At 36.3% G+C, this 14,470-nt stretch overlaps 1 protein-coding gene across 4 annotated transcripts in view; it reads left to right on the forward strand.

The window, feature by feature from the left end:
• Positions 1-14,470, forward strand: part of LOC115632936 (palmitoyltransferase app) — a 92,840-nt gene that overhangs the window by 9,420 nt on the left and 68,950 nt on the right. For 3 of the 4 annotated variants that reach the window (XM_030530231.1, XM_030530232.1, XM_030530229.1), the window contains exon 3: positions 2,195-2,249. The exons of the other annotated variant lie outside the window; for it this stretch is intronic. The gene's annotated coding sequence lies outside the window, so the exon portion shown is untranslated. The remainder of the gene's footprint in view (positions 1-2,194; positions 2,250-14,470) is intronic. 4 annotated transcript variants of the gene reach the window in all.

Consider the following 14,470-nt stretch of genomic DNA (forward strand, 5'->3'; position numbering starts at 1 on the left):
ATTTGAATGAAAAAATATATAAAGTTAATTCTATTTGTTGGCAAAAACTTGACTCTTAATTATCGTAGCTAAATAAATTAAAATAAACTGTTTCGTGCTCTGAAATCAACAGCAACAAAAGCACAGAACGCAAAGCAAATAATAATTTGTAATTTAAATGGAAATAAAATAAACCATTAACTTGCCAAAGCAACTAAACTAAATAAAAATAAATAAAGAGCACATTAAATTCATTAATTAGAAGGCAAAAGTATTTCAATTAAAAAACTTTGTGGTGACGCCCCCACACACAAATACGTTCATACCCACAAAAAAGCTAATTTGAGGCTAAAACGCAACTTGGGTCTCGATTGTGCAAACAATGTTGCCAAGAGTAGGGCAGAAGTGAGCGAAAGTAGTGGGAAATCTAATCAGAAAATTGTTTAAATAACAACAGCAACAATGAACCTTGATTACTGATAATGATTACTGATGTGTTAGTACGACGACTTCGGAGCCACACATACTTGATAATGGCCTGACAACGACAACTTGCTCATAACGATAATGTGTGAATGTATGTGTGCTGTGTTTGGGTGCCTGATAAGCCACCTACACGTATTTATGCCGCGTTCCCCAGATATTAAACCAACAAAATGCCAAGCACGGGAGAATAGAAAGCAAAACAAAACAAAAAAAGACACGCAACAGCGTAAAGCAATCGTAGGGCAAGTTTGTCAAGTATATGCGTCAGCTGGCGGCAGTTATCGGCCAGACTTAATATATGAGTATGATGTATACATATACGATATGTTATCCATGCCTTAGTCCCACAATCAACGTGTTAATCAAAAGCAATTCACAGATGGGTTAATCAATTGCGAATGCAATTTCATTAAGTGCTCTTTTGTATTCCTACCCACGAAAAATAAAACAAATGCGTGTAAAATTGACATTTGTAGCGACAAAATGTTTGCTAAAAGAAATGCATATATCGTCAAAATGCATAAAAAACAACAAAGAGAAATGGGAAAAAAATAACAAAGCCGCGCATAAAAATTTGCAATGCAAACAATGTTGGCGCTGCAACTTATGGAAGAGAGATGGGTATGAAGATGGCGCCGCATAAAAATGCAAATATATTGCAAGGAAACAGCCAGTCGAACACGAACTGCATTGCGTATACGCGATATTTTCATTGTAGTTTTTGGTGTTTCGGCAGCTGTTGTTGTTGCCATCCAATTCACAGCCAGCTAGAAATCAATCTCGCCTGCAAGATAGAATGCGAGATAGACGGGCGGTAAGATAGACGGATGGACATGAAAGCAATCGGAATTTTGTGCAAATTGAAACACACAGCTATACGTATGGATGTTAGCGTGTGTGCTTGAAACAGAAAAAATTAAATAGGTAAAATGTCAGGGATTTGAAGGAGAGCAAAAACTGGAAGTGGTCTTTGTGGGGAGGGCCAACAAACAAAGCCCATGCAAACAAATCTGTTACTGCAAAACACGCATTGTGTGCCGCACGCCATAAAGTATGCAGCGAATAGTGCTTTCCCATAGCCCTACACCCAGAGCCCTGGCCCCAACTGACCCCAACCGATCCAACCCTCCTACAGTTCCAATTGTCGTCGGCAATGTAAACAAAAAAAAAATCAAGCTAACATAAAAAACAATTGCATAAATGCCAAGTCGAAGTCGATTTACCCTTCGATAAACTATTAAAATCAAATTGGTTATTAATTTGAATTAAAGAAATAATGGGTAATCAAATTGACAACAAGTTTCTAAGTTAGTTTAGGCCAGAAATATTAAATAAATAATAAATGGTTAACCAACCATACAGATTGCATGCATTTCAGACAGTCATGAAAATGATTTAAACTAGTACATACATAAAACTAGAACATACTTTTATAAATTAATAGACAAATATTTAATACAAGTACATATGTATGTATATACATTTTTTCTTTATAAATTTGTTGATGTAATCAACATAGAATTATTTCTTGGTATAGTATAGTATATATATATAGTATATGCCTGTCTGTATAGTAAGTGTATGTACTTCTGAATATTTGTTCCTAATTATATTTTCGCCACTTTTTTTTTTATCAAAGTATGTATGTATGTATGTGTTTTTTGGTATTTGCTTTGATAGTGATATTTACACTTAAACACACTTTATTCAACACTAATCTTTTTTTCAGGTATCACCTTTATGATAATTATTTAAATTAGTCAGCAGCTCATTTTCCATTTCAGGTATGTAGCTGAATATAATTTAAACTATGATGTGTTCTTATTTGTAAAAAAAGGCCACTTATTGTTCTTACAAAAACTTGAGCTAATATGTTTTTGTAAGAACAATAAGTGGCTTATTTATACCCGTAGATCAGCCTACATATGTATGGATATTTTCTGAAACGTATATATAATTTTTGAAACCATTTGTCATGTTAGTAGTTTCTGCTGTTTTTAAGATCTAATATATTTTCTTCAGCTTCTTCTACATTTATCTGATTATTTGTTTATATTCTTAAGTTTTCTTTCTTTATTATTATGTTTGTGTTAAAAAATTTTCTTTTTTGTTTTTGCGATTTGCAGTACTAACTAATGATTTCACTTTTTGAGTTGTTTAAATCTTGCTAATTGTTTATTAATTACGAAATTCAAAGATTTCCAATTCAATGCGTCTTAAGTGGTGCAGTTAAATAAAAGGAAACAGGCATTATTCAAATTCACAATAAAAGTATTTAGGAAGCTTTCAAATTAAGTAAAAACGTAGTCTATTATTTCAAAATTAGATACATATATGAGATATATTTTTCAATTTTCAAGCCAAGAGTAAAAATCTAAAACGCAAAGCTAGATGAACGGACGCGTGGACAGAAGAATGGTTAAACGAATAGGGAATCCAACCGATATGACGAAGTTGAATATGAAATTATCGAGGATTAGTGCAGCGAGTTACATATCTTATAATAATTCAAAGATACCCTCGCAACCTTTAGTTATTGGGTCTAAAAATGTAAACGCTGCGCTTTTGTTAGCTCAGGCCGCATCAACAAAACAACGTGTCCATGTGCGTGTTTACTTGTGTGTGTGTGAATGTGTGTGCGTTCATGCATTTTTCCAATTGCTCGCCATCGCTGTTGGCGTGGCTGCCTGTCCAGAAACGCCTGGCACTCCCACTGCTTGTGATTCATTCATAGCTGGTCGTTCGCTGGCTTGCTCGCTCGATAGGTCCGTCAGAGCGTCAGTTTGTCGGGTGGCCTGTCGAAATGCCCAACCGCATTGGCATTGCCATGCATCACAGTTGAGGCAGAGAGGCAGCAACCAATTTGAGCCAAGTGGCTGGGGTACGTTAAAAAAAAGCAGCTACACAGACGCTCGCACACACACAAACACTTGCATAGCTTTTGTGCCGGATAAAAATAACAATCAATTTATTTGGCTATGCTGCAAATTGTTGCCCCACTTGCCGCGTGCATTCGATCATCATTCAGTCAGCCGGTGGTAGCCATCAATATCATCATCATCGTCAATGTCGTCGTCGTCATCATCAAAAATCGTTGATTGCAACAAAACAAATTGCATTTTAAGGAGATTACGCGCAGCCAGCGTCTATCTAGACGACTGTAAAGGCAAGCAAGGGGGGATGGAAGGAGGATTGGCTGGCAATGTTGAAAAAATGTTCAGCCTTATGTGATGTTGTATTTGCTTTTTTCCGCTTTCTGTATGACTGTGTATGTGCGAATGTGTGTGCGAGCGGGTTATTAATAAATCATGGCGCATTAGTATTGATTGGCTAGCAGCGGAAAAAAAGAGAAAAATGCACTGCATACATTTTTGCAGCGCATTCAATGCATTGCCGTGCTGGCACTGATGAATGCATTTGTCAGCTATAGATTTGTAGTTATAGTCAAGTGTGTCTCGGCGTGTGTTCTCTTAAAAGGTGTTCAGCATTGAAGCTCCAGCTGTAACGCATAATTGATTGCATTCGCATAATGCTATTAAGTGTAGCTTATGCGACTACATTCGTAAATAGGGTCTAAGTTGTAGCCCTGGCCCCCATAATGTGCCCTTAACCTTTGTGTGTCAAGTGGAAGCATATATCTTGGAAGCTGTCTGGCATGACTTTTTAAGCTAGAAAACACAAATTTTCTTTGATTTACCTTCAATACATTTTTTCTTCAGGACTAATGAAATGAATTTTATTCGGATAAATGGTTTGGAGAAAACAGGTTATTAATAGAATAGGTTATCAGCATCTTGCTCGATTTACGTTAAAAACTTTAAAATTGAAAAGCATAATAGGAAGATACAACTTAGCTACTTAGCTTTCGTGATTGCTCAGCCTGACGGGAAGGATAAAAACAGTATCTAATCTATGACTTGGAATCGAAATTTATTTAAATCAATTAAATAAATCAATTAATAATAATTAAGAATTAGTGCTTCGATTCTGTGTTTTTTTCTTGGAAAACCTTTCAGTTTCAAGAAATATAAAAATAAACAATTACTCATAAACTTCCATTTTAAATAATATTTAATGAGTGTATAGCTATTGGCACTTTGTAAGATTAGACATGCCATAATTTGCCATTTTATGTTCTATCTGGTGCTTAATGTCAACACGAGACAATACGTTTTATCACACCTTCATTTATGCACACCTTCCCTTATGCATTCTACTACACGACCAACTCAACTAAGCACAACTGCTGCTCTCTGGCACTTAATGCGCCATTCACACGCATCTCCATGATTGTCACCCACCTGGCACATCCACCTGGCCATGTGCTCTCTCTAATACGAGTATGTCTATTATAAGCTCATCGTACTCGCTCTTTAAGCGACTTATGCAAAAATGGCAATAAGCAGACGAAATGTGTGGCAGCTTCTAAAATGAATTATATCTAATCATTCATATGCCAAAAGCGATGTGAGTGATTATGACAACATTCTATGGGTCTACAAATATGCTACATGTAGATCTCACTGAATAAGTAGGTGGGAGGGCATGGGTGTCTGAGACAGCTGCGACCGATAAGTAAGACAAATGTGTTGTGTGTGTGAAATCTATAAAGCTATGTGCTTTATACCTACATGCGCATACATAATGTGAGACATACGCCAAAATGAGCAATCCTGCTAAGTCAGCAGGCAGGCAACTTGTCTAGCATTGCGTATACGCAACATATACATTTTGCCAAAAATCAGCTGCTATGGCTGCTTTGGTTTATTAAATTTATGTTATAAAATTTTTTAATGCACATTTTGTTGGCATGTTGGGTGTGCGTGCCTGAAATATTTTGTGCTGCAAATTTTTTGCTGAGCAGCTCGCGCGCTCTGCACCCTTGATTGTATGCCATTTGCCTCCTTATATATATATTTCTTTTTTTGCTACTATCGTGACATATTTTTTCAATGCTGTACATCACCTGAACTTTTTCACTCAGGCTGTTACTTAAAAGTTTGCGCGCCCAACACAACTATTTATTCTAGTGTTGTGCTGTGATTTTTTTACTATCTACTGCCTCAGCCTTATCCTCGCTTGCCTAGTTTCGCTATTCTGTGCAACTTTGCCGCTATGGCAACAATTTTAGTGCCACACACAAACTTTGGCTTGACAAACATTTTTACTTTGCGTGCAATGGCAGCTATGCAAAGCTTTTGTAGTAGTTGTTGTAAGCTTTACTGGTATTTGGTTTTACATTGGGTCGCACCTTTAACTTGGCAACTCCAAGGCTGGTTGACAAATATTGACTAACCACCTGGGTAGCTGCCTTCTGGCCCTTTTGGGCATCAATTGAATCATCAAAGGTCAAATGTTTTATTTCATTCTATTTCGTTTTCGTTTTCAATTTGCCGAATCTCATATTGCCCATGGCCCACGTTTTGAAATTGACAATCGAAGGATTTTCCTCAATATATGGTGCCTTGGTACATATATGGGTATGTGTGTGTTTGTGTGCGTGTCACATATACTTGTCTGTTAGCCTCCCATTATATTCTGTAGTAGCCACATCAACGATGATGCTGCCAAAGCCACTGTGTGGTCACTTTTGTGTTGATTTCTTTTTATGTTCTTTTAATATTCTGACTCCTTTTTGCCGCTACCTCAACAAAGCTGTCGTTGCCATCAGCGCTATCGCCATCGTCATTGGACCTCCCAGATTCTTTTGTTCGTTGACCACACACATAAACTGCTAAAGATTCTAGTTCATATTCTTTCTTTGTAAATGTGGTGGTAGATGACGTCGTTATTATCGTTGTATGAGTCGGTTGTGGGTGCGTGACCTAATGCTGAACAAATCTCAAAAACGCAACGAATGTATGGTATCTTAATAGCGGTATTAAGATACCATAGTTTACTTCCGTTTAAGCTTTAAATATAAATAAAACATGGAAACGAGAATATACTATAATGTTACGCAATTTGAAAAGTCTATCACCAAATGCTTATAAAGTTATTAAACTAATTCGGATATGAGTGTAAACTTAACTTCAAATAAGTATAATAAAAGCGGGCTCACATGATATAAAATCTTAGTATAAAATCTCTTAATCCATGATAGATGTATAACTTTATTTTTGTAAATATACATGTATTCAACACTTCTGATGCTCATTATAATTTTAAAAAGACTTAAGAATACAGATATTTTAATATGTTTTTATAGATGGCTATTATTCTGCGTAGCAGATAAGAAAATTATTTACAGACAATGTTTTTTTTGTTTTTCTCAAACAAATAACACGATAATTTGATAAGAAAATTGGTGTGAATGCCCTAACATATAAAACGAAAGCTAGAGCTGCTCAGCCATAATTTAATAGTTAGTCATCGTGTCATTTTTAATTCACAATTTATTTTATGTGAGTGCACTGTTGCAAAGCAAGCAATGATTGAGCATTCTCAAACTAAATGTGTAGACAAATATACGCTATATAGGTTTATGCTTTTATACATAAAACCATGCACAAAACATAAGATTTTTGTTTTCAGTACGGACTATAAATAGCTTTAACAAAACGCCAAACCCCGTTTAATAGACACCTACATATTATAAATGAAATATTATATATAATCAAAAAATTGCTAAGCAATAATGTACATTTAATATAATATATACCTATCTCACAATCGTTGGAAATGTCGTCTAAATTATAGTATTAATGATCGAATCGTTTAGAATATTCGAGAACTTTCTATAGTCAAAAATTTGATCAATTACTACAGGAATTCAACTAAAATAAACTTGTTTACACCAAGCATACAGCTATATTTATAATATATTGGTATAATAAAAACTGTAAACCAGGTTTGGTATCCCTTGCTGTTATGGCTCGAAAGTTAAGAGTCTGTCACGTCTCCTGCCGTTACATCCATTTCGTGTTTAGATTTTCTAGTAAATTTTTGCATATTAAGATAATAGTGTATTTTATTGTTAAATCTTTTCAAACACTGTGATCTTTATTGTTTAAATTAAACCTATTTTATATACAACTTTTTGTAAAAGAACTTAACTTGTTGTTATTAAAAATAATATGATTGAAAAAACATTTACTTGTAAAAACTTGTGAAATGAAAGGAACTTCAAATAATTTCCTAGCAAAAATAATAAATGTATTTTGCAGGAGCTATGCTTCAAAAATTTGTGTGTACAGTTTAAGTTTAAACTATTCTATTTTAAATACATAACATTCCTTATAATTAAAAATTAAGATTTGCATGTCATCCAAATCTTGTCACGCGTCCATCTCTAGTCTGTGTCCAGCGATACAAGAGTTCATAAGGATTGCCGTTTGCTCGCATTTTGTGGCCTATTGTTCACTAATTTTGTCACGTTTGCAGCTTTTGTTAGCATATTGCTTTACCATCTTGATGATGGCCGTAACAATGATGATCGTAATCATTATTTCGTTCCCTTGCTACTTACTTTTCTATTCGTGCTTCATATGAACAAGCCCTCAGTTTAGTTCTCAGCCAGCCCCCTTGTCACTATGGCTCTTGTTTGTTGATTAAATCTTTTTTAACGATTTGTGCTGCACTTGTTTGGGTTTTTTCTTTTGCCCAAAAGAAAGCGAAGGGGCGAGTATAAATATGGACAAGTTTTGCCTTTGCAGTCGATTTTATTTTTATCTTTCCCTTCTGTTTGATTTTATTATCTGCCTTGCCGCTTTGTATTTTGTAAATTGTGTGTGTGTGTGCGTTATCGCTTTGTTGTTTGCCGGTTGTCAGGTCATTTGGAACCCCATTACATTACAAGGTATGTAATTGATATGCCATTGAGTTGCATGCAGCCTGACAAAATGTGGGTATAGCGCATAACTAATTACCATAAAAGGAAAATTTTTGGTTCCGCTTTAATTTATGCAAATATTTTGACACAAACAGGAACTTTTTAATGTGTCAGCTGATGCGTTCATAAAGCACTTTTCCTCTCTATTTCTTTATACATATATGTGCTTATGCTGGCCATTTTAAAACATGCTGGTTCACCTTTTTAAACCCACGCTACAGGCCATGCACTCGACGAATGTGACATGCCTGCCCCGCTAAGTATGCTACATATTATGCAGATTTTTTGTGTCCGTTTTGTTTTTGTTACCATGTGCTGCAAAATACTTTTAAGCGCATGTTTTGAATATTCTTGCAATATTTTTGCTGTCTTGCTTAACACGCTGTTTTTTCTTTTATGGTGGCCGAGGGTGTGGCGAATGGGTGGGGCGTAGTTCACGCAGCTTATCTTCAGCTTGGCCCCGAAAAAAGTTTGGGCTGTCTTTTTCGTGGGGCCTGCCATCACAGCCACAATATATTCCTTGTTGAAATTTTTCCGCCACTGCTTCAGCTATTTTCTACATATATACGAGTATGTCTATGTATATATATTTTCGCTTGTCGCTCTTCTGGCGCTTTACATCTTTTTAATGTTGGAAAAGCTTTACTTACTTCCGTTTGAAGCAACGCCAACGTTAACGGAAGCGGAAGTTTAACTTTTGTTCAAATTTTTAGTGATTCGTGAGTTGCAGACTTTTGACTGCCAGCTAGACTGGCTGCCCAAGCAGCCGCGCTTTATCGCTACTTAATACATATATGTATGGATTTTCGTTGTTCTTGTTTTTGGGTATATATATTGTACACTTATTGGTATTTTGTGCTAAACCTCGCAATATGTTAATGCTCATGTCTGTTTTATATGGCTTGTTAACGACACGTGGTGGCAACTTTTTTGGAAGGAATATTAAACCAACGAGCACTTCATTCAATGCCCAAAGCACTTCATCTTACCACAAAAGGCAAAAGCGAAAGCAACGACAACTTTCTAAGGATTTATACTCGTGGCCCGGTTTAACAGTTTTGCCAATGGCGTGCACTTTAATAGTTTGCAGACACAAGGTTTTGTAAGCTACCACTGCAGTTGGCCAAATGTTCAGACAGTTCAGACTGTTGGCCCACCTGCTGCCTGAGCTGCTTATAACTTTGTAACGTGCGAATCATGGGAGCGACCAGTGGGAGAACTTTCGTCCTCCCCGTACAGAATAGAATGCGCCCGAAAAGTGCAGCGTGCAAAAGTTACAAAAGTCAGTGCAGCAGTCAGAGTTGGTTATTATTATTATTTTTATTATTTCTGCTTTATTTAACGCGCTCTCTGTAATATCCGTTGCATGCTTAAGGGCGATGAGGCGAAGTTTTCAATAACTTTGTATGTGAGCCAGATCGAGCTGGTCTATATTAAACAAAAGTAGCGCTGATTCTGGCAAGAGGTCAGTTGATTGCATGCTATGTGGCCATAGTTTTTAGCCCTAGCATGTTGGCAACAGTTACGCCCACACACGCAAACAGATAGTCAGTTAAACAGACAGACAGACAGACAAACGAGCAGTCAGTCAAGTAGACAACCCGCTAGAAAGTTTGAGCAAGAAAAAGTACTTGGGTTTTTACGAGCATTTATTGCCCGCATGCCCGCACTATAAAACTTTGTTACTACTGGTCGCCATTTCGTTTCATTTCGTTTCGTTTCATTTCGCTTTTTCAATTTGCACAAAATTAAATATAATATTATTACTTTGGATTGCTGCACATGCAGCCATTTCAACCACCAGTTCGTGAAATGTCTGCTGCCACTGACGACGCGCCGTCACCAGGACGCACAATAAAAGCATTATGGCAAATTGTTTTAAGCTCTGCGAAAATGCCATCAAAATCAGTTGGCTATGCAAAACAGCTCCATCGTGCCCCTTACCCTTCTCTCCACAATTCCACAATTCTACGGCGACCGCACGATGTGCAAATTTTGACCAACTAAGGAAAGAAACTAAATAATAGGAAACAATAAACAAACAATAGCTAAGAATGGACAAGTCTCTTATGTAAAAATTATAAAAAATATTTCAAATATTGTAAAATAATTAATTTAAAGACAAATTTAAAAAATATATACACTTTTTTGTACCTTTAAGATTAAGTTTTAGATATCCTGAATCTAATAAACAAGCCCATTTCGTAAAAGTTATTTGTTTAGAGACTTTTAAATGGTTAATTTAAAGTTGAATTTCGAATTTCGAATTTCGACCATCCACGTAACTTTCCGCATACACAAAATTATCCTAGTACAGACATAAACCAACTTAAATACGCAAATCCTGTCAATCCTGTTATTATACATTGCAATAATTTAAATTAAATAATGGTTTCATTGAAGATAGATCTCAAGTGAGTTAACTAATTCTTCTTCTAATTAAATAAATGTATTATTGTTTTAGCGTTACTTAATAAGACTTAAACATTTTGTTTTGTAATTGTTTCACCATTCGGTCCCTAATATTTTACAGTCTTCGACAATCTCTTCTTTTGTTTATTCTTTTGTTCACCTCAACTGACAAATTTTCACACTGTGCGACGTCTGCTGTCGGTTGTCCGCCGGCGCCATAGAGCAAGGCAAATGGCTGCCCGTCTTAGCCATTTGTTGCTGCTGACTGCTACTGGTGCTGCTTTTGGCCAGCGCTTCTGGCTTCAGCACCCGCCCAGCCATTGGCATTGCATTTTATGGCTTGTGCATGTCAGCCATTGTTGTGGCCATTTGAAAAGCGCTTTCTTCACTTTGGCTTGAACTTTTCTGAGAGCTCCAAGTCGCCAGTTGCTGCCTTTTTCAGACTGTCCGACACCATTGTTGCTATTATTGTTGTTTAGCTTCTGCTGCTTCTGTTGCTTCTTTGTTCAGCCGGTCAGCAAGAGGGTGCAACAATATGCTCCGCGCTCTTTGCCGTGATTTTTGCAGTATATAAAAACATATGCTGCCCTGTTTGTAGTTTTTTAGTTGCCTTTAAGCTCTTCATGGTTAGTCATTAGGCTGTATTCCAGGGGTTAAAGTAAATAATGGAGAATAAAATTGCAGTTAATTGAAGGAGGCCAGGATGGCCAGCAAAAACTGTGGTTACTTTTGTTGGGAGCATAAAGATTAGATGCTTACTAACTGTTGGGAGTAAATAAACAGTATTTGTGAAATTCAAAATATGAACTGGCTTTATTTCTTAAATTCCTTTGCCTATATACGAACTATCAATCCTTATCCTCTATGGCTTATCTACTTCACTTATTATATTTAAACAATAACTGTGCAAACATACATAAAAGCTGATTTAAAAAGCACACACTATGTTATTATTTGCTTCCAAACGTTATTTTTGAATCCAATAATTTGCTACAAACTACTTATTTAAAAATATGTTCATGCAAGTATTGTAGCTGTACAAAGCTGTACAGAGATGAGAGATTCGAAATGTGTAATTTCGTGAATTATTCTGTTGCTTAAATTGAATCGAGCCTACTGACCTTTCTTTTATATAATATTAAGGTTAACATTTAAAGAAACCCATTTTTTCGCTTAAGGGCATTTAATAATAGATAGTTTTATGTACCTAAACAATACAATGTGCTTGTGATATGAGTTCCTATTTATTACATATTAGATAAGCAGCTCTCTTTTAAACCTTTGTGTTTTGAATTCAAATAATTAATTTTGGCTATGGTTGGATATCCATCCAAACTTGCAGACAGACATGACTATATCGAACAGTCTTGTGATAATCCTTTTGCAAGTTATACGAGTATATGTACATTCGCTAAAACTTTTCCCATTTGAAAGCAGGGTGTAAATATGCACATCAGTTCGTTTTTAATCAAGCGACCAGGGACCATCAGCCCTGACCTAGTCGCCTTAATTTTATGATTAAAAGCACACTACTCTTGAAGTAGAGAGCGAGAGCAGCCACAATTGAAACCACGCATTGCCTTATCGCCTTCTAGTATTTAAATTGCGCAAATATGCCGCAACAACTTCAGCTCCAACGCTTCTGGAATTGTTGGCAGGAAGTGTGTTGTGCCAACAACACTTGTGGGTAAAAGCGGGTGGCTAGAAGCTCCCTTGGCTCCGTTTGCCAGGTCGGCTGCTTTGTTTTCTGTAATGCAAGCGTGGCCGAAGCGTGGCGTTTCTCTCTTTTTCACCCCAGCCGTCTCGCCACACCTCTTTCGGATGCTACGATGCGTGTGAATTCATGCGGCTGCTGACACTTTTTTCCCCATTTTTCTGAATTTTTTCCCTCAATTTTTTGTTTTGCAACGCGCTCAACTCGACGCATGCATAATTTAATGCAAATAATGCACTTGTTTCGTTTCATTTCACTTTACATATGCAGCCGCATCTTCACCGCGACTCTTTCGCTCTGCCACCTGCTGCATGTCGGCGCAACGTTTAAGTGGAAAGTGAGACAAGAGTGACATCAGTGGGAGCGAGTGAGAAGAGGGGAGTGGAGTTGAGGCGAGTAAAGAAAAGCACAACTTCATTTTGCATTAATTTCGTTACGCTTTAAACTGCCAACAACAAAGTTGTAATTATATTCATTTGCACACCTCACTGCGACGCCGTTAACTCGAAGCCTGTAGTCACTCCACCAGTACTCCTCTTCTCCTGTTGTTGTAGCTGCATACTTGTATATTTATTTAGCATATTTCTTGGCGTTTACATTGCATTTCCGCACGGGCACCATAAACTTAATTTCCGTTCGCCGACATGGCTGTTGCGTCTCTTCTACGTTTTTAATTCGTTGCTTGCTCTTTTGTTGTAATTGCTGTTTTTTTGTTGCCACAACTTTTACAAGTTGTTGTTGTCATTGTTGTGTTGTGTTTTGTCTTCTCTTTGCACTACTCGACACAGAGACGCGACTCATTTCAATTTAATTTCCTTAGCAAATGCTCTCACGTACCCCGACGTCGGTTGCCTGGCATTTGCCATTTGTGGTTACACTCAGCGCAATTTTCATCAACTGCTGCCCCTCTGTTCTTGTTGTTGCTGTTTTTTGTTTGGGGCTTTTCTTTTTGTTGCTTTTTAAATGAGCGAAATTACTTTTACAAGCGTTGGTTGGTGGGTGGGTAACTTGCTTGCTTATATGTTTTATTTTGCTCGTCTGCCTGTCTGTGTGTCTTGATGTCTGGCCGTAGCAGCTAGCGACGGGCGCGTGAAAAAATTTAAAAAAGCTTCCTATAATTTATTTAAGAATATTCGACGGCATATTGATGCGTCTCAGAATGTCTCAGAAATGATTAAATCTAGATTTATTTAAATTCGCAAATAATTAAACGCTTTATATTCAGAAAATATTTATATTCACACTCTTACTAAATACAAGTATATACATACATATTTTTTAATTGAATTCTGATTTGTTCATACTCATGTGCTCATATCTTCTACATTATTCTACAATTGTTATTTAAGTTCTATTGCATGTCTCTGCAGAGGAGTACATAACGTTTTTTTGTTTTGTTTTAAATAAAATGTAATTATACTATTAATATTTCAATAAGTTAAATGCAACTTATACCAAAATAAAATTACAACTTAAACTAGCAGTTTAGTCTTATTTACATTTCATATTACATTAGGTTATATCAGTAGATAATCCCACATAGACCGGGTGTTGGAGACCAGATTTGCTTTAATATTTCTTTAGCATCTGTTTAATTTCGAACTTGTTCTTTCACTTTGATGCAAATAACTTGTATTCATTTGAATATATTTTTGGACTCATTTTGGCTTACTTTATATCCTATTGCTATACCAACGATAACACGACTAATATTTAGCAACTGCGTTTGAATTTGTAGTTAAGTTTCCTGTGGTGCTGTCATGTAATTTAATTTCAGTTTAACAATCATTAGTGCGAAATTTGCAAGTGTTTATTATTCGTCTAAAAATACTTTCTCAATTTTCACACACTTGCCCATCTCTATTCTTAGCTGACTGCTACTTTCTTTAGTTTTGTTGTAAGCCTTGTTACTGCTGTTGTTGTCGTAGTCGTTATTATTGCTGCTGTTTTTTGTCTCATGGAAATTAGGTTGTAAATTTCTTAAGTGGCATCATTCACTGACACTCACTTTTCATTCTTCAACATTGCTGCTTCAGTTTCAATGATGA

This window comes from Scaptodrosophila lebanonensis, unplaced genomic scaffold (assembly GCF_003285725.1).
Source record: "Scaptodrosophila lebanonensis strain 11010-0011.00,11010-0021.00 unplaced genomic scaffold, SlebRS2 tig00001415-arrow-pilon, whole genome shotgun sequence".
Taxonomy (NCBI): domain Eukaryota; kingdom Metazoa; phylum Arthropoda; class Insecta; order Diptera; family Drosophilidae; genus Scaptodrosophila; species Scaptodrosophila lebanonensis.